Genomic DNA, 18,542 nt, shown 5'->3' with positions numbered 1-18,542 from the left:
GCTAAAGTGATTCTGGTATTTTACTGACCTCTGCTGGTTGTGTTCTATTAAGAAAGTTAAATAGAGGCAGTTGCCAGAAAAATAAAAAAAAAGAAAGTCCCTCAGCAGAAAGCAATTCAGGTATTTTACTGACCTCTGCTCATGATTTTCTATCAAGACAGTTAAATAGAGGCAGTTGAGCAGAAAAAAAAGTCCCTACGCGGAAGCAGACAAGTCCTAGGGCTGATCTCCAGAGTCCACAAAGAACATACACATATAAGTATATACTAAAGTGTATATACTAAAGTATGTACAAGCGGTCTCAAATACTCGACTTAAAAAGGGTCAGTTTTCACTGTAAAAATGTGGTGTGTCCACGTTGCGTTTTGGGGCACTTACTGTTGCGGGCGCTAGGCCTACCCACACAAGTGAGGTACCATTTTTATCAGGAGACTTTGGGGGAATTTGGGGTGGGTGGAAGTTTGTGGATCCACGCAGTTTATTGCCCCAACAGCTTCCTGGGGGGCAGTAAGTCTGTGGCATTTTTTGAGGATGTTGGCGGCATTGGCATGCCCATTCTTGGCAGCTTCCACCCCAAACTTTGGAGAAAAAAAATCCCTGCATTGGGGCATTGGCATGCCCATTCTGGGCAGTGCCCACCCCTATGTATATGTTTTTTTTTAAATACCTGGTGCCCAGTGGGTTTTCGGCCCCGGAGGGGAAGATCACGGGCTACTGTCCACATCTGCCTCCTGGGGGTAAGGGGGTGGAGGGTGGGCAGAATGGCTGGGGTATTTTTTTGGGGGGGTGGAGGTATTGACATGTTTGTTCTGGGCAGACCCCATACTTTGAAAACAAAATCCATGGTGCCTAGTGGGCTTTCTAGACCTCTTGGGGCAGATAAGGTGATATTGCCCCATCTGCATCCCGGGGGGACAGTAAGACTGTAGCCAATTTTGGGTAGCCCCCACAACTACATATAAAAAAAATCCCTCATGCCTAGTGGGATTTCTGCCCCCTGGGAGCAGGTAGGTCAGGGGCTATTGCCCCCATCTGCCTCTTGGGGGGGGCAGAAAGTCTTTAGCGTTATTTGGGGGCAGCCCCAACCCCTGGCCTATAAAAAATAATCCCTGACATCTTGGGTGCCTTCCACCCCCTCAGATTGGGGAATGGGGCTACTGCCCCTATCTGCCCCCCGGGGGGCTGGAGAAAGACTGGTTGTGTGAAATTTAAAAGGGGGAGCAAAGCCCTTGCCCAAATGGCCACTCCCTCCCCCTGGTGGCTAGTGGGTGGATCTCTGCTTGGGGATCATCCTCCTGGGCGATCACCAAGCAGGGATCCACTAGGGAGTGGTACCACGGTCTGTCAACAAACACTACGAACACGCCTCCACAACGCTGGGATCCAAGAGAAGGTCCTGGACTGGACCACCTCCTTCCTTTCCAGCAGAACACAGAGCGTCTGCCTTCCCACCTTCTGCTCCGAAGCCACCGAGATCATCTGCAGCGTACCCCAGGGCTCATCCCTCCGACCAACTCTGTTTAACATCTACATGGCACCGCTTGCCCACGTCGCCCATCGGCACAACCTCAACATCCTCTCCTACGTCGATGACATCCAGCTGATAATCGCCCTCACCAAGGACCCCACACCGCGAAAACCAACCTTCATGAAGGAATGAAGGCCGTTGCTGAATGGATGAGGAACAGCCGACTGAAGCTGAACTCGGACAAGGCGGAGGTCCTCATCCTCGGATCCAACCCTTCGGCCTGGGACGACTCCTGGTGGCCGACCGCATTGGGAACCACTCCAACACCCACCGACCATGCACGCAACCTAGGGGTCATCCTGGACTCCACCCTCTCCATGACTAAACAGGTCAACGCCGTCTCCTTCTCCTGCTTCAACACCCTCTGCATGCTCCGTAGGATCTACAAGTGGATCCCCACTGAAACAAGAAGAACAGTCACCCAGGCCCTTGTCAGCAGTAGGTTGGACTATGGAAACTCCCTCTATGCAGGAGCCTCAGCCAAACTCATGAGATGGCTCCAATGCATCCAGAACGCCTCTGCACGCCTGATCCTCGACATCCCTCGCCACAGCCACATCACACCCCACCTGAGAAACCTGCACTGGCTCCCAGTCAACAAGAGGATAACCTTCAAGCTCCTCACCCATGCACACAAGGCACTCTACCACACCGGACCAATGTACCTCAACAGACGACTCAGCTTCTACACCCCCACCCGCCATCTCTGCTCCGCCGACCTCGCCTTTGCTACAGTCCCCCGCTTCCGTAGAGCGACCTCAGGCAGCGGATCGTTCTCCCACCTCGCCGCAAAGACCTGGAACACCCTCCCCATCCACCTACGGCAGACCCAAGACCTGCTGACCTTAAGAAAACTCCTCAAGACCTGGCTTTTTGAGCAGTAGCAGCATTCCCCACCCCATCGCCTTGAGATCCTCACGGGTGAGTAGTGCGCTTTACAAATGATATGATTGATTGATTAATTGATTGATTGATTGGAAGGGGATATTCTCCCCTTTACAACAATACCTCTCCCATGTGTTTTAGTGCTCCTCAGGGAGCTGAGATAGCCCCACGAGCACCAAAACTGTGAAACTGAAACTAAGTTTCAGTTTTGTTTTCATAGTAATGATGACAGCGTGCCATGCTTGTGATCGTCATTACAAGGAAAACTAAATATATGCCTCAAGAGGTTGGGGAAGCTCTTCCCCACCTCCCAAGGCAAAAAATAAAGATAGGAAATCCCTCTTCTGTTTACTGCAGAGCGATGTTTTGCAAGTGTGCTCATGACGCAATAGTTTCGTCATGAGCACACTTGCACTTGTGCTCATGACAGAACCATTCTGTCATGAGCACAGAAGGCGTTAACGGACTTAAATAGCGATTCGGCCGATTAAGAAATGCTAAATGGCTTTGTACTACTGGCCCTAAGTTTGAAAATATTTCCTGAAGATATTTGTAAATCACAATGTAAAATTGTTCTGTTTGATACTTTGGGCAATACATGTTCTTGATTTGCCTCCAGTTATCGATTTGATGGTTTACACTCATCCCATTAGTGCATCTCAGTGCAGCATGATCCTTAAGCTACCTTGCTGTAATCACGGGGAATGCATTTGATTTTCATCAGGGAAAATATTTCAGCAATAGCTCAGAATCCCACATCACCCTATATTATACCCAGTTTCATAGACGATCATCCCTTTTCAGAGACTAGATTTTATAGTGAAGAAAGACATATCTGTAAGAAATAAACTTCTGTATATATGGAATTCCTGTGTTCCTTAGTATTTACAAGGTAATTAGCGCTTTACCAATCTAGCCGACAACATGGGTCCTTTGCCAAGAAATAATCCCTCTGTTTACTGCTAATTATCCATCTTTTTGAACTTCATGTACAGTTTTGTGTGTACTATGCTCCTCTAAGCCATTCTACCAGGTATGTTCCCTTATGGCAGATTACTAAAACTAGGATTTGGTATCTTTAACTACTGAAGTCCAAGAAAAACTGTAGTGATTGCTTCAGAACAGAAACTCTTGGGTAAATAATTAAGCTCAGAAGAATTATATCCTGCCACTGGAGACAAGTAGTTTAGGTTGGTGTACCATCAGATGCAGAATTTATTCTAGTGGCAAGTGGCCTCGTTAAAAAAAATTGTTGCCATCAATGTATGACTGCATGCAATAGGACAATATGGCCAATATTCCATGGTTGGTCTATGGTAATAAGAATCTCAAAATCCTTGGGAGGCCTGAGGTATTTACCAACCAACAGGAAATTACCAAACGTGATGTTGTCTGGGTTAGAGAGGCACTTTTCAACAGAGTAGCAGTTGCGATGGAGGCCTGAGCTTTGGATAAGCTTTCATTTCTAAGATATGTAATGCTTAAAACAGTCCTCAAGAAAGAGCCATACTTATTCACTAGCGTCATCTGTTGACTTATTTCAGGTTGAGTCTGTTTCATCGTGTGATCTTTCCAGAGGGTTTTGGTCAAAGTATTCTGAACAACCCACATGCAATTGTGATTTGTTATCCAAATTTGATACCTTGCACATTGTTTTAATTAGTCCTTTACACAAATCTCTCAGGCACAAGTATTTAAAACTGCTTTTTAGCTCCCTGGATTTTTATCAAGCTACACATTCCTTTCTATGCCTATTCCTGTTTTTATGTGTAATTATGATGGGTTTTAATATATTCTTCTTGTATGATTTAATTACAAAATTTAATAATGAAATATTGATTAATTGATTGATTGTTGCCATCAATGGATTAGCCAGAGAGCCCATGATTGATCCTTATCGCTGAAAACCTGTCAATATAGGATGAGAAAATATAATGTTGCACATTAATAAGCAAGAACAACAAAGGTCAGATGGAGATAGTTTTTTAGCATGAAGAAAATTGGCTCAAGATACTGCTTAATATATGCAGTGATATCAGAATAAATGCAGCAGTTGCATAGACACACTCCAGAGTTTTATTAACTTGCACTCCTATGTGTGGCACTTAACTGCCAATGACCATTATACTAGTTTTACCATTATTTATTAAGCTTTTGTAGAAATCAATATGACCTCCTCATTGTCTCACTTTCAGAATAGTGGAGATTCTTATATTCTCTGACTCTCCCCTACATAAAGCAGTCTTTCTTTTTGATTTTAGTAATGAATATCGACAACAAAAATAGCCACCTACCAAAATATTGAGGTCAAAACATTCACTACAAACATATTGTAAAGCCCCTACTTATAATTAAAATAATAAACTTATTGATTCCAAATACAAAAATATCTAAAGTTGAAAGCCATTTACCTGCCGCCACCGCCGAGAGTCCGAATTGGCCAAGAAAAGCACTCGCCGAGACGACGCCCAAGCCGCCACCGCCAAGAGTCACCAAGGGCATTGAAAACCACGCCGCCGCTCCGGGAGGACTTCAACTCCCGGCAGGCATCGCGGCGGCGCGTGATAGTGATGCGGGACGCGCCGGAAGAGCTCTGAGGCACACATAAAGGAGGAGGAGACCGGCAAAGCGGGGGGAAAGCCATTTACCTGCCGCCACCGCCGAGAGTCCGAATTGGCCAAGAAAAGCACTCGCCGAGACAACGCCCAAGCCGCCACCGCCAAGAGTCACCAAGGGCATTGAAAACCGCGCCGCCGCTCCGGGAGGACTTCAACTCAAGGCAGGCATCGCGGCGGCGCGTGATAGTGACGCGGGACGCGCCGGAAGAGCGCTGAGGCACGCATAAAGGAGGAGGAGACCCGCGTCGCGGGACGCGAGCGGGATGCCCGGGGCGAAGCCCGGGCAAAGGGCGGGCCCTCTACGGCCCTCATCGGCACAAAACGGCCAGGCTAGGCCACCCCTCTAATATTACATCCTTGTGCACCAGGAAATCATCGTGTGAGTGATCATATCAAGCAGTGGCGTTCCAGACGTTGGTTGTCCGCCTTCTTTGTGCACAGGCTATCCAGACGGGGGTCGGTAAGCAGGCCATACAGCTTCTATCGAATCGCCCAGGAGCCTGGGTTAGGAAGGGGGTCCACGTGAAACGCCATTACACTGACGAATGCGGAAAGGAGTCAGCTTGATATCTGCACAAGTTTGAAGTAAGACTTTTTTGTTTTAATCTTGGGAGCGACATTTTGTCAATTATCTGAACAGTGGGTATAAGACTTTCATACACCTTGCAAAATTATGCGCAAAAAAAATCCACACACGGCACTCGAAATACCAAAGAACACCATGGAAAATTACCTTGTCCAAGTGGTTAGCAAAATAAACAGCGAACGCAGACAATCGTTAGGTCTGTCCCAGTCCCCTATTCTTCCTCCTATGAGCCCACCCACTTCCTCGCAAATCAATGAGTCACTGTTGCTAGACTCTAACAACGACTTACATGCACCAGCCTCCCCAGTCACTATCAACACTGATGTCAGTATAGTGAATGCGGGGGACACTGAACAACATGCGGTAATTGACTCAGATGCACAGCTAGTCATTGAGGATGAAGAAAATAATGACAAAGAAGATTCGGAGGATGATCCACCGGCCAAGCAGTCCTCAAGGGCAGTCAGAGCCAGTCGCAGATTGCAAAGTAAGCGTGGGGGGGCACGTTCTGGAAAAAACAAGACTATATCACCACTAAAGGACAAAAACATTTGCCAGATCAAGGAGGTTAATAATTTGAGGGACTTTTTGGACGAGGACTTAATGTCAAAAATAGCGGAGCTGTTAGAAATAAAAATACAGACAATTGTTAAGCCACTTATTAGCAAGATTGACAAACTTTCTGCGGAGATAAAGAAACTTGGAAGCACTCAAAATGTTTTAGTAGATGCAATAGGTAATGCCTTAAGTAATGTCAACAAAGGCAATAATCCCCCAGGGAATGATAGTGAATCCAGGGTAACATCAGATGTTATTCCTCCAGGGGTAATCCCTGCAGAAGACCCACAAACTTCTAGCCAAAATATTAACAACCTGCCACTAGAAGCCCCAACTGTCCGACAAATTGATTCAACACACACTACAGCGCCCACTAGTTTTGATGAAAACCAGACACAATTTGTAGTTGAAGCTGCACCGTTAGTGCTAGTGTTAGCCAATACACCAACCCTATTACCGGACCAAACTGAGTCAGCCTCATCACTTAAAAGTAAGGCATTATATTGGCTCTCAAATAATATGAGGCTAGCACAGGGGGGTGAACAGAGGTTAGCTGATGAAATCAAAACAGCAAGGAGGGTAGGTTGGATAGGAAAAAAGCAAAGAAAATGGAAGGGCGACTGTGTGATATTAAATTTCTCGACCGCAGCTGCTCTTCCTGATATCTTGCAAAATATCCTTCCACCACAAAAAAGAAGTAGCTCTATAATCCCTCTCACATTAGAATTTTTCTATACTGATTCACAAAAAGCCAATAACCAAAAACCCCGGAAGCCTGTTTGGTCAATGCGAGATCATGGTTGGGGAGGGGGTTCATCAGCTCCTGACATGAATTACGCTCCCCAAAGTAGGGCAGGCCCATGGCTACCAAATCACCACAATATTTTTCAAAACATTACCCCAGGGCAAAATTGGAATCAAATGGGCAGACGAGGGCCTGGTATTATAACTAATAACTGTGGGCCTACAGGAAATGCTAAATATAATGGAGGATGGCCAGGCATGCAGCAGAATGTACTGTATCCTAATACCCCAGCACCCATAGGTAATACTGACTTTAACGGAGGATGGTTGGGCCCTTTTCAGAACCCACCCCTTCCCATTACCCCTGCACCTAGATGGAATGCCCCCACAAATGGTTGGGGCTTTGGGGCCCCATCCTACAACTTGGGAGTTAGCACGTCGAACAGGTTTGCAGCTCTAGCTGGTTTAGCTGACTGCGACTGACTTGAGGGAAGGGCCATGACAACGCCAAGTAGCATCAACCACACATACCCTAGTTCATGTCTTGAAACCAATTCAAAGCATATTGCACCTAATATAATCTTGCAACAGCCATTACATCTTGTTGAAACAACAACACAACAACTGCTCCCAGAGATACCTAGGGCAACTCCACCTTGCCAGGTAGCAGAAACAGAAGGGGCTTTAGGAAGCATAAAAATCATCTGCTGGAATATAGCAGGTCTGAAAAAAAACCTTTTAGACCCATCCTGGCACGACTACATTTCAAGTGGGGATATCATTATGTTCCAGGAGACATGGGGCCTCGAAAACTACTATAAGGTGAACTATAGATCTTTCTTTATACCCGCAGTAAACACAAACGGGGGGAGACCCTCTGGCGGATTAACAATTTGGGTGAAAATCACAGGTGGCCTATCCATTAAGCAAATTGATATTAATAATCCCGACATTTTATTGCTCGAGTTAAAAGACACAAAGGGTCGCTGCACTTACGTGATCAATGTTTACAATAGACCACATCGATCATGTAAAGAATCAATTATTGTAACCCAGCTGAGCAACCTTGTGGCGGGATTTGATCAAAATGCACAAATGATTATAGGCGGTGATTTTAACAGAGGTTTCGAACCCATAATAGGACTAGAAGACATCCATAGGGATGAGGATATGGTAAACAACATTCCCTTAGTAGATACAAATTACAAAGCACCCTGCTCAGTGAGCGCCTTACAAATACTGAACTTGACATTAGAATCAGGCTTACGTGCATGTAACGGGCGGTTGCCCTCAGACTGTCCCAGTAGACCGACGTTTACTAGAGGGGCACACTCCAGCCACTTAGATTATTTATTAGTCTCCCTGAACTTGTGGCCTATGACTATCGATCTACTGGTAGACGATCGCACGGAAAGCGACCATTATCCTCTGATTTTATCTGTCAAAACCCAGACTTTTAAAACCCCTGCTAAAAGCGCTAATAGTACAATGTTCTTGCCACAAGATCCTCTAGTGGCAAACAATCGCAGATCCCTGAAATGGCCAATAGTACTAGACAATTCCAAAATCATTAGCCAAATTTATAATGTTTTTGTGAACCATATGTCCTCTCTCTTAGGTAATAGCACGGTCACTAAAAATCTTAGTTTGATAGAATCCCATGAACATTTAACTAACCAACTTGGCGGGATCCTGACCAGGGCAATAAAAAGACCACACAATGCCCAAAAGAACAAACAAACCGGGGCTACCTGGTACAACCAGGACTGCCGGAAAGCCAAGACAGATTTAATTATAGCAGTCAGGGGGGGTTCAACGGACATCGTAAGAACTAAGAGAGCACAGTACAAAAGAATTTTATCAAAGGCCAAGAAAGAATGGGACAAAAGGGTTTGGTCCGATTTACTGGATGCATGTAAATGCAAAGATCAGACCACTTTTTGGAGCCTCATTGCTAGAGGCACCAGGGGAGTGACAGAATGTAAAGATAAATTTTTAGAGGAAAAGAAATGGGTCGAGCACTTCACTATGCTATATTCTTGCACAAGCTCAGGTGAAAGTGGAGGATGGGATAGTTTGCAGGCCCCCTTGGTAGCGCATGATGCACCTCTTGTATTCTCTTTAACAGAAACTATCTCCGCAATTAAGGCAGTTAAGTCAGGGAAAGCACCAGGCCCTGACAGAATACCAGGTGATCTTTGGAAACACGAAAATTACATCTGGGCCCCTTACATCAATTTATTATCCAACGAAATCGCTCAAGGAGCTGCTATTCCGGAAACTTGGAAGGGGGCAGAGATTGTGGCTCTGTTCAAGAAGGGTGATAGGTCAAATCCCTCGCATTACCGACCTATCAGCCTTATTGACGTGTTACAAAAAATCTTTGCACGACAGGTTCTTGGTCGGCTTACCTCCTGGATTGAAGAGCACTCAATTTTTACAAAATATCAGGCAGGTTTTAGATGTAAGATAAGTACTGTTGACCAGGTTTTTAGATTTTTATGTTTAGTCTGGAAATATACCATTATAAGGAGTTCCCATATATACGTGGCTTTTGTTGATTTGAAGGCAGCTTTTGATATGGTTCCTAGGGCAGCCCTATGGAAGACATTAAACAAAATGGGTGTCCCTGGAAATATCCTTCAAATTTTAATTAGACTCCATGAGAACAATTATGCACGTGTAAGATGGGGACCGAATGGAGAAGTCACTGAGAAAATAAAGATAGCAAAAGGGGTAAGGCAAGGGTGCGTAATGGCACCTACCTTATTTTCTCTATATGTCAATGACATCCCTGATACTCTTTTGGGCTGCGAGCATGACTCTCCCAAATTGAGTGGGCAAGCCGTTCCGGCACTATTATTCGCAGACGACACAATTTTAATCTCTCAGACACCTAGGGGGCTCCAAAACCTTTTAAATACATTCAGTTTGTATTGTCATGATAAAGAATTAGAAATTAACTCCTCAAAAACTAAAATCATGACAATCAACCCCCATAAAGGTTTTAATAAGGTTTTTCAAATAAACAACGAACCTATTGAAGAAGTCCCTAATTTTAAATACCTGGGCATTATTTTAGACAGTGACGTCACATGGAAAACGCAATTGGAGAATTCAAAACTTAGGCTAACCCAAAATCAGGTACCAATCCTAAGGAAACACAAGAATAGCCATTACAAAGCGGTCTCACCAGCTATTGAATTATTCAAATATAAAGTGCAATCTTCCTCACTTTATGGTGCGGACCTTTGGGCTTATGCTTTAAAGGATACCTTCCGAGTGAGGGAAAATTCCTTCATTAGGCAACTCCTAGGGATACCTGGGTCAACTCCAATGACACCCATATTATGGGACCTTAACTTTAGGCGTACTGATGATTATGCTTCTCTTCGCCCGCTACTCTATTGGGTCCGTCTATGGTCCACGGAGGAGCGGCTGTTTATAGAGAAGCTTTGCAAGAGATATTGGCAATAAAGAATATCACGCCTTTGCCATGGCTAGAGTACGTCAAAAAATGGTTCGAAAAATTAGGGTTAAGCGATTTCTGGTTTGACCCCGATTCCCTTACAAGTAGTTCAAAACACATCTTGAAGCAAAGGTACTGGGACTATATTAGAGACTCAGTGCTTGCAAATCCCAGAACAGGGACTCTAACTTCAAAATTTTTTGAAATTAAAATGAACATGCAACTAGAGCCCTTCATGGACGAAATCCACCCTCCATTGGCTAAAAGCCTATATCTAAAATTCCGCTATGGCATTTTGCCATTAAAAGATAGAACAACTGGCTGGAATTGTAATAAGGGGTTGACTGGGGTTGCGGGCTCCAACATATGTGAGTCATGTGAAATGGGGGTGAAAGAAGATGAGTCCCATGTTTTATTTATATGCCCAGCATACCTTAAAGCAAGGAAAAAATGGCTCAAGCCGATTTGTAATAGGCTAGGCCTTAGACAAACCAAGGTTGGTCTAAGAATATTTAAAGGTGATACTGCACAACCGATTGTGTTTAGCCTAAGTCGTTTTTTCCTATGTGTTGCCTTGATTAGGAAAAAGAAAAATCAGAGAACTTAAATATAAAGGGGCTATTTTACCATGTTATTGACTGTCTGTTAGTATAATGCTGCCTGTCTTTTTGTTATGGTGTATATCACTTTTTAAACATAACAGATATTTAATTTATTATTTTACCTTTGTGTATAATTAGTTAGTGTTCCTTATAGAAAGGGGACCGACCAGGAACTAGTCAATCCCGGTGTGGATGACTTTTGCGTATTTTGCACAAATAAGATGTGATGATAAACTTTTACCCACTGCTGCTATTTACTATGTATTATAATGATGTACCGTGATTTTTATGTATTGTATCTTACAAGGTTTTTTAAACCGAATAAAGATTGAAATGAAATATGTATTATAAAGAAATATATTTTACAATAATAATTAGTTTTAAAATGAACAGTAACATTTAAAAAGAACATAGAAAATTAAAATATAGTGAACACAATATCAATAGGATAATTGAAATATATGAAATACACTTATTTAAAATGAATTTTGAATTCTACGTTGCTGGAGTTCTTTTTACAAATATAATTTATCACAATAAAATCAATTTAGAATGTTATTTTTAAAAATATATGTTTTTTAAATTACTGTATAAAATACCATTCTACATAACATATTTAATTAACATAGTAAATTAGGTAAACATGTTAAATCATTTTTGTGACCATCCAAATATGTAAAAATAAAAAACATTGACTAGCTTCACTAATTATTTTATTTTTCAAATTTTAAAAATCATATTTTTTAAAAGTCCACAAAAATGGAAAATAATTGTTTTTTTTTGATAAATTTTTTTAATAACTTAATGTATATTTGGGGGTTGTCAGATTTAATATACTTAACCCAGTGTTGAATTGATGATGGACACATCAATGTAGGTTAAAAGTGTAGTTTAATCCTTAAGTAAGCAGGTACACAACTGACAGGTACTCAGTCAGCGTCAATAATGAAAACCAGTGGAACACGGTACAGTACATTCCAAAGAATGTGGAATGAGCACTGTTAAAGGTAAATTATTTTATTGTTGCTCTATCAAATTTAGATAAGTATTTTGCCCCCAAGGTTTGTATTGGTATTACGCGATATAAATTTTTTCAGAGGAAGCAATCCAAGAATGAAAGTGTTGATGACTATGTGGGTGAGTTAAAAAAGATGGGGAATGATTGTGCGTTTGGTGCTTTACTAGATGATTTAATTCGCGATCAGGTGGTAATGCACGCAAACAATCCTGCTATTCAGGAACGTTTATGGATGAATGGCGACGCCTGTCTAGATGACATCTTAGCCTTAGTTCGTAAAGCTGAAACTTCTAGCAGGTGTGCTAGTGCTTTGAAATCAGATAACACTACAAAAGATATAGTTGCTAAAGTTAGCTCCAATTATAAAAAAGTCAACAATTTCAAACAAAAGAATGAAACTTGGGCAAAACCCAAAATGAGTGGCGAAATTCCCAAATGTTACAGGTGTGGGAGTTCTGAGCACTTAGCTTTTGCTAAGTCGTGTCCGGCTAAGAAGAGTAAATGTGGTGCATGTGGTTTGTATGGCCATTATACCAAGGCATGTAGAAGAAGAACCAAAACCGTAAAATGCATTCAAGAGGATGTTGATTCAGATAACAACTCTTCTAGTGGTGATGATCAAGCCTCTGAATGTGCAGTGGTTCTAAAAAAGAAACTCCTTCTCAATATTCGAGATGGATGTTTATTAGTTGACAATAAGCCTGAATGTTGGATGCACATTGGTGGTGTGCATGTTAAAGTTTACGCGGATTCTGGTTCGCCTTACACTATTGTAAACGAGGATGTTTGGCGCAACAATTTTGTTGATCGAATTGGTTCAAATTTATCATCTTCTGATATTGACCCAGAAGGTTACAATGGAGGGAAAATTGATATCATAGGTTTTCGTTGGTTGAAATTCGAATTCAAGAATCGCAAATCTTATGGCAAGCTATACATTTCAAAAAAAGGACCATCGGTTTTAGGATGGAAAGATCAGGGTGAATTACACATTATCCTTGATCCCAATTCAGTTGAAAAGGTCCTAGTGATGGATGAAGGGACTAAGACTGGTGATGTACTGTTAAAGAAATTTCCTTCTGTTTTTCAGAAGTCAATTGGCAAATTAAAGGATTTTGAACATAAGATAATCTTAAAGGATAATGCAGTTTCCAAAATCCATAAGGTCAGAAGTGTCCCTATTGCCTTAAGACAAGATGTTGCATCTGAACTTGATAGATTAGTCTCTGCTGGCATTATTGAGCCTATTGAGGCGTCTGCTTGGATTTCTCCCTTGGTTGTGGTGAAACGTGCAAACGGAAAATTGAGACTCTGTGTGGACTTGCGCCATTTGAATGACAACATTGTGGTAGATCAGTTTCCCTTACCCAAAATAAATGAGATGCTAGCTTTGCTCGATGGTGCTAACTGGTTCACCACAATTGATTTATCTGCTGCATACCACCAGATTCCTTTATTTAAAGACAGCAAGCAATACACTGCTTTTGTAACTCCGCAGGGTTGTTATCAATTCAAACGAATGCCTTTTGGCTTAGCCTCAGCAGCTGCTGTTTTTCAGCGCCTAATGCACAGATTGTTCTCCTCCGTGAAAAACACAAAATTTTTCCAAGATGATATTCTTATTTTTGGGAAACACAAGGAAGAGCATGACAAAACTCTTGAAAAAGTTTTGAGCATTTTGGAAGAAAAAGGTCTCACTATTGAGTTTTCAAAATGTACATTTGCCAGTGATCATGTTACCTATTTAGGTCATGTTATTGACTGTGAAGGGATTAGACCTAAGCCTAACCTCATTGATGCTATCAAATGTGCTCCATCTCCTAAAGGTAAAGATGATGTTAGATCTTTCATTGGGTTAGCTGAATTTTGTTCCAAATACATTCCTAATTTTGCAACCAGGACGTATAATATTAGACAACTTTTGAAAAATAAGACTAAGTTTGTATGGTCAGTGGAGTGTGAACAGGATTTTGAGGACATAAAAAGTTGCATCACAAACATTGCTTCTTTAAAAAGTTTTAATCCAGAAGCACAAACCATTATTACTACTGATGCCAGCATCAAAGGTTTGGGTTCCGTTTTATCTCAAGTTGGATTGAATGGAAAAGAGCAAATAGTGGCTTATGCGTCTAGGTCTTTATCACCTACTGAGGAAAAGTATTCGACTATCGAAAAAGAAACCTTAGCTTGTGTGTGGGCTGTGAATCATTTTAGAGCTTTTGTGTGGGGGACAAAATTTATTTTACGTTGTGATCACAAGCCGTTACTCAGAATTTTAACCACTGAAGGAACTACTAATACTTCTGCAAGAGTAGCCAGACTTGCCATCAAGTTGCAAGATTTTAGTTATAAGATGGAATTTGTACCTGGTAAAGAAAATTGCATAGCTGATTTTTTGTCTAGAATGCCCAAGCAGCTTGTAGAATGTGAAGATGAGTTGTGGAATTCCTTTCAAGTTGCGTATGTACAAGACCTGGAAGGTAATGGTATAGTGAAAGAGAAATGGGATGAAGAATATATCAATGATGATGAATTAACATCGGTCAGATCACATCTAGTTGGTTCCTGGCCTAAGAAAGTGGATAGCAATCATCCCTTGAAGTCTTTTTGGGAGGTCAGATTTGATCTAAGTATCAGGGAAGGTAACATTTGGTTTGGTGAAAGGGTAATTCCTCCCAAAACGTTGCGTTCTTCTATCATGGCTTTATGCCATGAAGGACATTTTGGAATTGTCCGTTCCAAACGCACTGTAAAAACTTCATTTTGGTGGCCTGGAATGGATGCTGATATCGATAAATTTGTGAGGAATTGTAAATCATGTCAAGTTGCTGATAAATCTTTGGTCTTGTGTAAGCCTCCTATGGGCACTATGGTGGAACCTAGTTCGCCGTGGGAGCACACAGCTATTGACATTATCAGAGTCCACAGTCTCCATGTAATTCAGAAAATAGTCTTTCCATTCCAACCATTTTAAATCTGGTGAAGAACCTTTAGACCAAAAGTCTTGAGGATTACTCAAAGAGAAAGTTTGTTGACTCATTTCCACGAAGGAGAAGTAAAATAAAATATGATGAATTCAGGTGGAATTGTTCAGTGAAACAAAACTTTACTTGAGAACAAGAAAAATATGAATGGTATTTCCTTCACTGTCCTTTCTTCACCACCAGTGAGTTTGGAAAGCAGGAAATGTAACAGTTCGTAAAAACAAAAGAAAGTTAAAAGCCAAAATGTAGAATTAGTTGAATAATAAACGAAATTGTTGTAAATACCTTAAAAACGTTTTAAAAGGTAATTCCTTGTGTGACAGAAACAACTGACTTCATTCGCGTCAGTTAAATGATTGTCCGACTGCTGGTAGGCTAGACCAATCCAAAATGGCCGCCGCGTATGACGCACACGTTCACAATGAACGTCTGACGTAGGAGTGAAGACGCTGGAGATGGCAGAGAACTTGCGAGCATCAGAGGCAGTCACGCGCGAAGGCTCCAAATAGCATTATTCGAAATGCAACGGTAAGAGCTCCGTATTTCAAAGCGCATTAGCTCTGGAAATAGTAATTTTTAGCTTAAAAATAAATATTTAGCGATCCACACGCACATGAAAGGTGCTCACCGCCAAATAGCTCGAAGTCCTTAGAGAAGTGTTCAAAAGCGTCTGGAGATACTCCGTAGCGTCGTCTCTGCTTGTAGATGACAAGGATTAAAATAATTCTTTTTTTAAAGAAAAAAAAATATGTAGAACATCCCGATCGTCGCCACTTGTTGAATTGATGATGGACACATCAATGTAGGTTAAAAGTGTAGTTTAATCCTTAAGTAAGCAGGTACACAACTGACAGGTACTCAGTCAGCGTCAATAATGAAAACCAGTGGAACACGGTACAGTACATTCCAAAGAATGTGGAATGAGCACTGTTAAAGGTAAATTACACAACATAACACCCAGCCCAACTAAAATGGGAAAAGTTCATCAATTTAGGGGTGGAGGAGTCAGGTTTACCAATCCAACTAACATTGAAGAAAATGCCTATATATAGTAAGGTAAATGTTTCTATTTAAACTCCATTCCAACTGTGAGGAGGGGTCAGATTTCCTATTCCCACTCCAACTAAGAAACAGTGAAGAAAGTGATGGGCAGGAGGGGTCAGATGTACTATTCTCATGCCAGACTAAGGAACATTAGGGAAAGCACTGGACTTGGGTAATGAGGGGAAGATTTACTATCACCATGCCATACTAAGCAACATTGGGGACAGTGTTTGACTCTGAGGGGGTGGGTACATTTTCTATTCCCACTCCAAACTATACAAAATTGGAAAAAATGTTGGACTTTGCTGTAGGGAGTGTGTGGTCAGATTTAATATTCCCTCTTTAAATCAGGAACTTGGGGGTGGTTGCAGTTAAGTATTCCACTCCAAACTAATTAGCAGTAAAGAAGAAAATGTATTTCAAAATATAAAAGCAATAACAATAATAATATCACTAATTATTTGTCAAATAGATAGTAAAATAACATTAATGAAACCTATAATAATGATATAAATAATTAAAAAATTACTAGCTAACACAAAAATTCAATTTTGAAAATGTAATTTTACATTTATAACATTTAATATAATTTAACTATTATTTTTAACAAAAAGTAAACACATCTAAAAAATGTAAATTATTTGTTGAAAAATCAATTCTTGTAAAATATATTAGCTTATGTTAGTAGTTTATAACATGCGTAAATGCCAATCAGCATCTTGCGCAAGTGTCAAATATAATCTTACGGAGGAAGGCAGCAGAAAGAGCTAATTAAGCAGTGGAGTGAAAAAAACAGGTTTTCAATTGTTTCCTGATATTTAGGAGGTTTGGCTGCTCTCTGAGGTGGTCAGGCATCGAATTCCACCATTTACATGTGGAATAGGAGAAACGTCTTCCTCCCCAATGTGCCTTTTTTATTCTGGGGATGACTGCCTGTCTTGCCTTGCTAGATCACAGGGTACAGGTCGGTATATACCATTTGAAAATCTTTTGAATTGAAAGAAGAACGGGTCAACTTTCTACAGGGCCATATGAGCTCAGTACAGGGCCTTAAGCTTGATTTACTTCCTTATTGGTAACCAATGCAGATCGATAATGATTTGAGGGGTTGAGCAGAATTTAGCGAGATTCATCAGCACCTGGGCTGCAGCATTTTGGAGAGTCTGCAGTTTGTTTTGTTGGTGATTTTTTCCCTAGCCTACATATAAGGCATTGTCTAGTTTTGAAACTTACAACACAATTATGATGGTTTTCTGCAACTCTATTGGAAGGAATAAAAGTTTTTATTTTTTATTTTTAAATTGAGGAAACAGGACACTGTTACCTGCTTAATGTTGTCTGTGAATTCTAATTTGGTGTAAAAGAAAACCCCCAACTTCTTTGCGGTATGGACCGGAGGCGGGAGCGAGCCAAGATTCAGGGGCCACGAGGTGCTGTTCCAAAAAGAGGTGTTGTTGTCAAACATCAATACTTCAGTCTTTTCAGAATTTACTTTCAAACAATTATTCTGCATCCAATCAGTGATGTTACCCATGCAGATATTGAATTGTTTGGATATTTTCTCTGAATTGGAAGAGGTTGACACTCCAAGCTGGGTGTCGTCAGCATAGGAAAATATTGAAAAGCCATATGAGCGAATGAGTACGCTATGAGGGGTGACATATGCATTAAAAAGGGTGAGACTTAGCGATCCCTGGAGGACCCATAAGGGAAGAGTAAAAGGATTTTAAGAAAAGTCCTCTAGAGCAACACCCTTATTTCTATTGGATGGAAAGGAGCGGATCAGTTTTAGTGCTGGACCTTGGATGCTGATACTTTCAAGCCGGCTGAACAAAAAGGAATGGTGAACCGTATATATCATGGCCAAAAGATTAAGCAGTATCAAAGCCACTATACCAACATTGTTTACAATGACTCTAATTTCTTCTCTGGCAGCCACTAGAGCAGACTTTGTACAGTGGTTGAGTGATTGAGTGGCTGTGATGGATCGTAGAGGCTTGAAATTTCAAGAAAGGTCATGATCTCTTGATTAATAGCCTTTCCTAGATTCTTAGATGGAAGGGGAAGGTGACAAAATCAACATGTCATTTTTTACCTCAAGGGTTACCAATGAGAGATTTTTTTGAGAGTGACAGTATGGATACCTTTTTCTACATTGATGGAAAGCAACCAGCGATAAGAATCCCACTCAAGAGCATGGTGAGATGGGCTGACACTGTCTTTGACATCAGCAAAGGGCTGGGATCAGAAGGGGCACCTGATTTGGAGCTTTCAATTAATGTTACTACCATCTCTTCTGTAAGAGGGATAACGGTAGTGAATATTGGAGGACCTTGTTCTGTACTAGAAGAGATAGTTTCCTCAGACAATTTAGCTCAAGAAAGGTCATGATCTCTTGATTAATAGCCTTTCCTAGATTCTTAGATGGAAGGGGAAGGTGACAAAATCAACATGTCATTTTTTACCTCAAGGGTTACCAATGAGAGATTTTTTTGAGAGTGACAGT

Source organism: Lissotriton vulgaris, chromosome 4_1, assembly GCF_964263255.1.
Source record: "Lissotriton vulgaris chromosome 4_1, aLisVul1.2, whole genome shotgun sequence".
NCBI classification, from domain to species: domain Eukaryota; kingdom Metazoa; phylum Chordata; class Amphibia; order Caudata; family Salamandridae; genus Lissotriton; species Lissotriton vulgaris.
The sequence above is the reverse complement of the archived record's forward strand: the minus strand, read 5'-3'. Positions refer to the sequence as shown.